Below are 10,312 nucleotides of genomic sequence, written 5' to 3'. Positions count from 1 at the left end.
AACGAAAGAAATTCAAAATGAACTTTGAAAAATTAAGAGAATGTAACTGTGACAAGGTAAACCACGACAAAACACTACTGAGATAATCGAACTCTTGCATTTCAATGAAAGAAATTTAAAAAGAACTTTGAAATGTCAAGAGAATGTAACTTTGACATGGTAAACCATTAAAAAACACTACTTAAATATTCCAACTCTTGCATTTAACTAATAAAACTCAAAATGAACTTTGAAAAATCAAGAGAATGTAACAGTGACAAGGTAAAGCACAACAAAAACTACTGAAATATTGCAACTCTTGCATTTCAAGGAAAGACATCCTAAATGAACTTTGAAATATCAAGAGAATGTAACTGTGACAAGGTAAACCATCACAAAACACTACTGAAATATTCCAACTCTTGCATTTCAACGAAAGAAATTCAAAATGAACTTTGAAAAATCAAGTGAATGTAAAAATCCAAATTTAACTTTGAAAAATCAAGAGAATGTAACTCTGACAAGGTAAACCACGATAAAACACTACTGATATATTCCAACTCTTGCATTTCACGAAAGAAATTCAAAATGAACTTTGAAAAATCAAGAGAATGTAACTGTGACATGGTAAACCACGACAAAACACTACTGAAATATTCCAACTCTTGCATTTCACGAAAGAAATTCAAAATGAATTTTGAAAAATCAAGAAAATGTAACTGTGACAAGGTAAAGCAAAACAAATCACTACTGAAATATTCAAACTCTTGCTTTTCAACGAAAGAAATCCAAAATGAACTTTTAAAAATCAAGAGAATGTAACTAAGACAAGGTACAGCACAACAAGACACTACTGAAATATTCCAACTCTTGCATTTCAACGAAAGAAATTCAAAATGAACTTTGAAAAATTAAGAGAATGTAACTGTGGCAAGGTAAACCACGACAAAACACTACTGAAATAATCCAACTCTTGAATTTCAATGAAAGACATTCAAAATGAACTTTGAAATATAAAGAGAATGTAACTGTGACATGGTAATCCACGACAAAACACTACTGAAATATTCCAACTCTTGCATTTCACGAAAGAATTTCAAAATGAACTTTGAAAAATAAAGAGAATGTAACAGTGACAAGGTAAAGCTCAACAAAAACTACTGAAATATTGCGACTCTTGCATTTCAAGGAAAGAAATCCAAAATGAACTTTGAAAAATCAAGAGAATGTAACTGTGACAAGGTAAAACATCAAAAAACACTACTGAAATATTCCAACTCTTGAATTTCAACGAAAGAAATCCAAAATGAACTTTGAAAAATCAAGAGAATGTAACAGTGTCAAGGTAAAGCACAACAAGACACTACTGAAATATTCCAACTCTTGCATTTCAACGAAAGAAATTCAAAATGAAATTTGAAAAATCAAGAGAATGTAACTGTGACAAGGTAAACCATAACAAAACACTACTGAAATATTCCAACTCTTACATTTCAACGAAAGAAATCCAAAAATGAACTTTGAAAAATCAGGAGAATGTAACTGTGACAAGGTAAACCATAACAAAACACTACTGAAATATTCCAACTCTTGAATTTCAACGAAAGAAATCCAAAAATGAACTTTGAAAAATTAAGAGAATGTAACTGTGGCATGATAAACCATGACAAAATACTACTGAAATAATCCAACTCTTGCATTTCAATGAAATAAATTCAAAATGAACTTTGAAAAATCAAGTGAATGTAAAAATTCAAAATGAACTTTGAAAAATCAAGAGAATGTAACTGTGACAAGGTAAACCACGATAAAACACTAAAGAAATATTCCAACTCTTTAATTTCAAGAAAGAAATTCAAAATTAACTTTGAAAAATCAAGTGAATTTAAATGTGACAAGGTAAACCACGACGAAACCCTACTAAAATATTCCAACTCTTGCATTTCACGAAAGAAATTCAAAATTAACTTTGAAAAATAAAGAAAATATAACTGTGACAAGGTAAAGCAAAATAAAACACTACTGAAATATTCAAACTCTTGCATTTCAACGAAAGAAATTCAAAATGAACTTTGAAAAATCAAGAGAATGTAACTACGACAAGGTAAAGCACAACAAGACACTACTGAAATATTCCAACTCTTGCATTTCAACGAAATAAATTCAAAATGAACTTTGAAAAATCAAGAGAATGTAACTGTGGCAAGGTAAACCACGACAAAACACTACTGAAATAATCCAACTCTTGCATTTCAATTAAAGAAATTCAAAATGAACTTTGAAATATCAAGAGAATGTAACTGTGACATGGTAAACCACGACAAAACACTACTGAAATATTCCAACTCTTGCATTTCACGAAAGAATTTCAAAATGAACTTTGAAAAATCAAGAGAATGTAACAGTGACAAGGTAAAGCTCAACCAAAACTACTGAAATATTGCAACTCTTGCATTTCAATGAAAGAAATCCAAAATGAACATTGAAAGATATAGAGAATGTAACTCTGACAAGGTAAACCATCACAAAACACTACTGAAATATTCCAACTCTTGCATTTCAATGATAGAAATCCAAAATGAACTTTGAAAAATAAAGAGAATGCAACTGTGTCAAGGTAAAGCACAACATGACACTACTGAAATATTCCAACTCTTGCATTTCAACGAAAGAAATTCAAAATGAACTTTGAAAAATCAAGAAAATGTAACTGTAAGAAGGTAAACCATAACGAAACACTACTGAAATATTCCAACTCTTCCATTTCAACGAAAGAAATCCAAAAATGAACTTTGAAAAATCAGGAGAATGTAACTGTGACAAGGTAAACCATAACAAAACACTACTGAAATATTCCAACTCTTGCATTTCAACGAAAGAAATCCAAAAATGAACATTGAAAAATTAAGAGAATGTAACTGTGACATGATAAACCATGACAAAACACTACTGAAATAATCCAACTCTTGCATTTCAATGAAAGAAATTCAAAATGAACTTTGAAAAATCAAGTTAATTTAAAAATCCAAAATGAAATTTGAAAAATCAAAATAATGTAACTGTGACAAGGTAAACCACTACAAAACACTATTCAAATATTAAAACTCATGCATTTCAATACAGAAATACAAAATGAACTTTGAACAATCAAGAGAATGTAACTGTGAGATGGTCAAATACAATAAAACACTACTGAAATATTCCAACTCTTGTATTTCATGAAGAGAATTCAACATGAAGCTTGAAAAATCAAGATAATGTAACTGTGACAAGGTAAACCAAAACAAAACACTACTGAAATATTCAAACTCTTGCATTTCAACGAAAGAAATCCAAAATGAACTTTGAAAAATCAAGAGAATGTAACTACGACAAGGTAAAGCACAACAATACACTACTGAAATATTCCAACTCTTGCATTTCAACGAAAGAAATTCAAAATTAGCTTTGAAAAATTAAGAGAATGTAACTCTGACAAGGTAAACCACGACAAAACACTACTGAGATAATGGAACTCTTGCATTTCAATGAAAGAAATTCAAAATGAACTTTGAAAAATCAAGAGAATGTAACTGTGACAAGGTAAACAATAACAAAACACTACTGAAATATTCCAACTCTTGCATTTCACGAATAAAATTCAAAATGAACTTTGAAAAATCCAGAGAATGTAACAGTGACAAGGTAAAGCACAACAAAAACTACTAAAATATTGCACCTCTTGCATTTCAAGGAAAGAAATCCTAAATAAACTTTGAAATATCAAGAGAATTTAACAGTGACAAGGTAAAACAACACAAAACACTACTGAAATAATCCAACTCTTGCATTTCAACGAAAGAAATCCATGATGAACTTTGAAAAATCAAGAGAATGTAACAGTGACAAGGTAAAGCACAACAAGACACAACTGAAATATTCCAACTCTTGCATTTCAACGAAAGAAATTCAAAATGAACTTTGAAAAATCAAGAGAATGTAACTGTGACAAGGTAAACCATAACAAAAAAACTACTGAAATATTCCAACTCTTGCATTTCAACGAAAGAAATCCAAAAATGAACTTTGAAAAATCATGAGAATGTAACTGTGACAAGGTAAACCATGATAAAACACTATTGAAATATTCCAACTCTTGCATTTCAAGGAAAGAAATCCAAAGTGAACTTTGAAAAATCAAGAGAATGTAACAGTGACAAGGTAAAGCACAACAAACCACTACTGAAATATTACAACTCTTGCATTTCAACGAAAAAAATTCAAAATCATTGATTTTGAAAAATCAAGAGAATGTAAAAATCCAAACTGAACTTTGAAAAATCAAGAGAACGTACCTTTGAAAAGGTAAATCACGACAAAACACTACTGAAATATTCCAACTCTTGCATTTCAAGGAAAGAAATCCAAAATGAACTTTGAAAAATCAAGAGAATGTAACAGTGACAAGGTAAAGCTCAACAAGCCACTACTGAAATATTTCAACTCTTGCATTTCAACGAAAGAAATTCAAAATGAACTTTGAAAAATCAAGAGAATGTAAAAATACAAATGAACTTTGAAAAATCAAGAGAATGTAACTGTGACAAGGTAAACCACGACAAAACACTACTGAAATATTCCAACTCTTGCATTTCAAGGAAAGAAATCCAAAATGAACTTTGAAAAACCAAGATAATGTAACTGTAACAAGGTAAACCATAACAAAACACTACTGAAATATTCCAACTCTTACATTTCAAGGAAAGAAATCCAAAATGAACTTTGAAAAATCAAGAGAATGTAACTGTGACAAGGTAAACCATAACAAAACACTACTGAAATATTCCAACTCTTGCATTTCAACGAAAGAAATCAAAAAATGAACTTTGAAAAATCAATAGAATGTAACTGTGACAAGGTACAGCACAACACGGAACTACTGAAATATTCTAACTCTTGCATTTCAACTAAAGAAATCCAAAATGAACTTTCAAAAATCAAAAGAATGTAACACTGACAAGGTAAAGCACAACAATACGCTACTGAAATATTCCAACTCTTGCATTTCAACGAAAGAAACTCAAAATGAACTTTGAAAAATCAAGAGAATGTAAAAATCCAAAATGAACTTTGAAAAATTAAGAGAATGTAACTGTGACAAGTTAAACCACGAAAAAACACTACTGAAATATTCCAACTCTTGCATTTCAACGAAGGAAATTCAAAATGAACTTTGAAAAATTAAGAAAATGTAATTGTGACAAGGTAAACCACGACAAAACACTACTGAAGTAAACCAACTCTTTCAATTCAATGAAAGAAATTCAAAATGAACTTTGAAAAATCAAGAGAATGTAACTGTGACATGGTAAGCCACGACAAAACACTACTGAAATAATCCAACTCTTGCATTTCAATGAAAGAAATTCAAAATTAACTTTGAAAAATTAATAGAATATAACTGTGACAAGGTAAACCATGACAAAACACTACTTAAATAATCCAACTCTTGCATTTCAATGAAAGAAATCCAAAATGAACTCTGAAAAATTAAGAGAATGTAACTGTGACAAGGTAAACCACGACAAAACACTACTGAAATAATCCAACTCTTGAATTTCAATGAAAGAAATACAAAATGAACTTTGAAAAATTAATAGAATGTAACTGTAACAAGGTAAACCACGACAAAACACTACTGAAATAATCCAACTCTTGCATTTCAATGAAAGAAATTCAAAATGAACTCTGAAAAATTAAGAGAATTTAACTGTGACATGATAAACCATGACAAAACACTACTGAAATAATCCAAATCTTGCATTTCAATGAAAGAAATTCAAAATGAACTTTGATAAATCAAGTGAATTTAAAAATCCAAAATGAACTTTGAAAAATCAAAATAATGTAACTGTGACAAGGTAAACCACGAAAAAACACTACTGAAATATTCCAACTCTTGCATTTCACGAGAGAAATTCAAAATGAACTTTGAAAAATCAAGAGAATGTAACTGTGACATGGTAAACCACGACAAAACACTACTCAAATATTCCAACTCTTGCATTTCACGAAAGAAATTCAAAATGAACTTTGAAAAATCAAGAGAATGTAACTGTGACAAGGTAAAGCACAACAAAACACTACTGAAATATTCAAACTCTTGCATTTCAACGAAAGAAATCCAAAATGAACTTTGAAAAATCAAGAAAATGTAACTACGACAAGGTAAAGCACAACAAGACACTACTGAAATATTCCAACTCTTGCATTTCAACGAAAGAAATTCAAAATGAACTTTGAAAAATCAAGAGAATGTAACTGCGACATGGAAAACCACGACAAAACACTACTGAAATAATCCAACTCTTGCATTTCAATGAAAGAAATCCAAAATGAACTTTGAAAAATCAAGAGAATGTAACTGTGACAAGGTAAACCACTACAAAACACTACTGAAATATTCCAACTCTTGAATTTCACGAAAGAAATTCAAAATGAACTTTGAAAAATCCGGAGAATGTAACAGTGACAATGTAAAGCACAACAGAAAACTACTGAAATATTCCAACTCTTGAAATTCAAGGAAATAAATCGAAACAGGACATTGAAAATCATGGTAAGGTAACTTTTACAGGGTAAAGCACCGGAAAACATTACCGAAATTTTCCAACTCGTGCCTTTCAATGAAAAAAATCCAAAAATGAACTTTAAAAAATTAAGAGAATGTAAATGTGACGATGTAAACCACGACAAAACTTTACAGAAATATTCCTGCTCTTGCATTTCAAGGAAAGAAATCCAAAATGAACTTTGAAAAATCAAGAGAATGTAACTGTGACAAGGTAAACCAACACAAAACACTACTGAAATATTCCAACTCTTGCATTTCAAGGAAAGAAATACAAAATTAACTTTGAAAAATCAAGAGAATGTAAAAATCCAAATTGAACTGTGAAAAATCAAGAGAATGTAACTGTGCCAAGTTAAACCACGGTAACACACTACTTAAATATTACAGCTATTTTATTTAAACGAAAGAAATCCTACATGAAATTTGAAACAGATTGCGAATTTGTGCAAGACATTTTGGATAACAACAACAAACTCGTGAAATACTTAAACTCCTGCATTTAAGTAAAAGAAATCAAAAATGAACATCGAAAAATAAATGGAAGTTGACAGTGACAAGTTAAAGCATGACAAAACACTACTCAAATATTCCAACTCTTGCATTTCAACGAAAGAAATACAAAAATGAACTTTGAAAAATCCAGAGAATGTAACTGTGACAAGGTAAAGCACAACAAAACGCTACTGAAATATTCAAACTCTTGCATTTCAACGAAAGAAATCCAAAATGAACATTGAAAAATCAAGAGAATATAACTACGACATGGTAAAGCACAACAAAACACTACTGAAATAATCCAACTCTTGCATTTCAATGAAAGAAATCCAAAATAAACTTTGAAAAATTATGAGAATGTAGCTTTGACAATTTAAACCACGAAAAGACACTACTTAAATATTCAAACTGTTGCATTTAAAGTACAGGAATCAAAAATGATATACGAAAAAAAATTAGAATTTAGCTGTGACTAAGAAAACAACGACAAAAAACTACTGATATAATCCAACTCTTGCATTTCAAGGAAAGAAACCCAAAATAAACTTTTAAAAATAAGGTGAATTTAACTTTGACAAGGTAAAACATAAAAAAACACTACTGAAATATTCAAACTCTTGCATTTAAACGAAAGAAATCCAAAACTGAACTTTGAAAAATTAAGAGAATTTAACTGTGACATGATAAACCATGACAAAACACTACTGAAATAATCCAACTCTTGCATTTCAATGAAAGAAATTCAAAATGAACTTTGAAAAATCAAGAGAATGTAAAAATCCAAATTGAACTTTGAAAAATCAAGAGAATGTAACTATGACAAGGTAAACCACGATAAAACACTACTGATATATTCCAACTCTTGCATTTCACGAAAGAAATTCAAAATGAACTTTGAAAAATCAAGAGAATGTAACTGTGACATGGTAAACCACGACAAACCACTACTGAAATATTCCAACTCTTGAATTTCACGAAAGAAATTCAAAATGAACTTTGAAAAATCAAGAGAATGTAACTGTGACAAGGTAAATCAAAACAAATCACTACTGAAATATTTAAACTCTTTCTTTTCAAAGAAAGAAATTCAAAATGAACTTTGAAAAATCAAGAGAATGTAACTACGACAAGGTACAGCACAACAATACACTACTGAAATATTCCAACTCTTGAATTTCAACGAAAGAAATTCAAAATGAACTTTGAAAAATCAAGAGAATGTAACTGTGACAAGGTAAACCACGACAAAACACTATTGAAATATTCCAACTCTTGCATTTCAAGGAAAGAAATCCAAAGTGAACTTTGAAAAATCAAGAGAATGTAACAGTGACAAGGTAAAGCACAACAAACCACTACTGAAATATTCCAACTCTTGCATTTCAACGAAAGAAATTCAAAATCCTTGATTTTGAAAAATCAAGAGAATGTAAAAATCCAAAATGAACTTTGAAAAATCAAGAGAACGTACCTTTGAAAAGGTAAATCACGACAAAACACTACTGAAAAATTCCAACTCTTGCATTTCAAGGAAAGAAATCCAAAATGAACTTTGAAAAATCAAGAGAATGTAACAGTGACAAGGTAAAGCACAACAAGCCACTACTGAAATATTCCAACTCTTGCATTTCAATGAAATAAATTCAAAATGAACTTTGAAAAATTAAGAGAATGTAACTGTGGCAAGGTAAACCACGACAAAACACTACTGAAATAATCCAACTCTTGAATTTCAATGAAAGAAATTCAAAATGAACTTTGAAATATCAAGAGAATGTAACTGTGAAATGGTAAACCACGACAAAACACTACTGAAATATTCCAACTCTTGCATTTCACGAAAGAATTTCAAAATGAACTTTGAAAAATCAAGAGAATGTAACAGTGACAAGGTAAAGCACAACAAAAACTACTGAAATATTGCAACTCTTGCATTTCAACGAAAGAAATCCAAAATGAACTTTGAAAAATCAAGAGAATGTAACTGTGACAAGGTAAACCATCACAAAACACTACTGAAATATTCCAACTCTTGCATTTCAAAGAAAGAAATCCAAAATGAACTTTGAAAAATCAAGAGAATGCAACAGTGACAAGGTAAAGCACAACAAGACACTACTGAAATATTCCAACTCTTGCATTTCAACGAAAGAAATTCAAAATGAACTTTGAAAAATCAAGAGAATGTAACTGTGACAAGGTAAACCATAACAAAACACTACTGAAATATTCCAACTCTTCCATTTCAACGAAAGAAATCCAAAAATGAAATTTGAAAAATCAGGAGAATGTAACTGTGACAAGGTAAACCATAACAAAACACTACTGAAATATTCCAACTCTTGCATTTCAACGAAAGAAATCCAAAAATGAACATTGAAAAATTAAGAGAATGTAACTGTGACATGATAAACCATGACAAAACACTACTGAAATAATCCAACTCTTGCATTTCAATGAAAGAAATTCAAAATGAACTTTGAAAAATCAAGTGAATGTAAAAATCCAAAATGAACTTTGAAAAATCAAGAGAATGTAACTGTGACAAGGTAAACCACGATAAAACACTACTGAAATATTCCAACTCTTGAATTTCAAGAAATAAATTAAAAATGAACTTTGAAAAATAATGAGAATGTAAATTTTACATGGAAAACCACGACAAAACACTACTGAAATATTCCAACTCTTGCATTTCACGAAAGAAATTCAAAATGAACTTTGAAAAATCAAGAGAATGTAACTGTGACAAGGTAAAGCAAAATAAAACACTACTGAAATATTCAAACTCTTGCATTTCAACGAAAGAAATTCAAAATGAACTTTGAAAAATCAAGAGAATGTAACTACGACAAGGTAAAGCACAACAACACACTACTGAAATATTCCAACTCTTGCATTTCAACAAAAAAAATTCAAAATGAACTTTGAAAAATTAAGAGAATGTTACTGTGACAAGGTAAACCACGACAAAACACTACTGAAATAATCCAACTCTTGCATTTCAATGAAAGAAATTCAAAATGAACTTTGAAATATCAAGAGAATGTAACTTTGACATGGTAAACCACGACAAAACACTACTTAAATATTCCAACTCTTGCATTTCACGAATAAAACTCAAAATGAACCTTGAAAAATCCAGAGAATGTAACAGTGACAAGGTACAGCACAACAAAAACTACTGAAATATTGCACCTCTTGCATTTCAATGAAAGAAATCCT

This window comes from Artemia sp. Qi Xiang Cuo, unplaced genomic scaffold, assembly GCF_049724085.1.
Source record: "Artemia sp. Qi Xiang Cuo unplaced genomic scaffold, ASM4972408v1 HiC_scaffold_23, whole genome shotgun sequence".
NCBI classification, from domain to species: Eukaryota; Metazoa; Arthropoda; class Branchiopoda; order Anostraca; family Artemiidae; genus Artemia; species Artemia sp. Qi Xiang Cuo.
The sequence above is the reverse complement of the archived record's forward strand: the minus strand, read 5'-3'. Positions refer to the sequence as shown.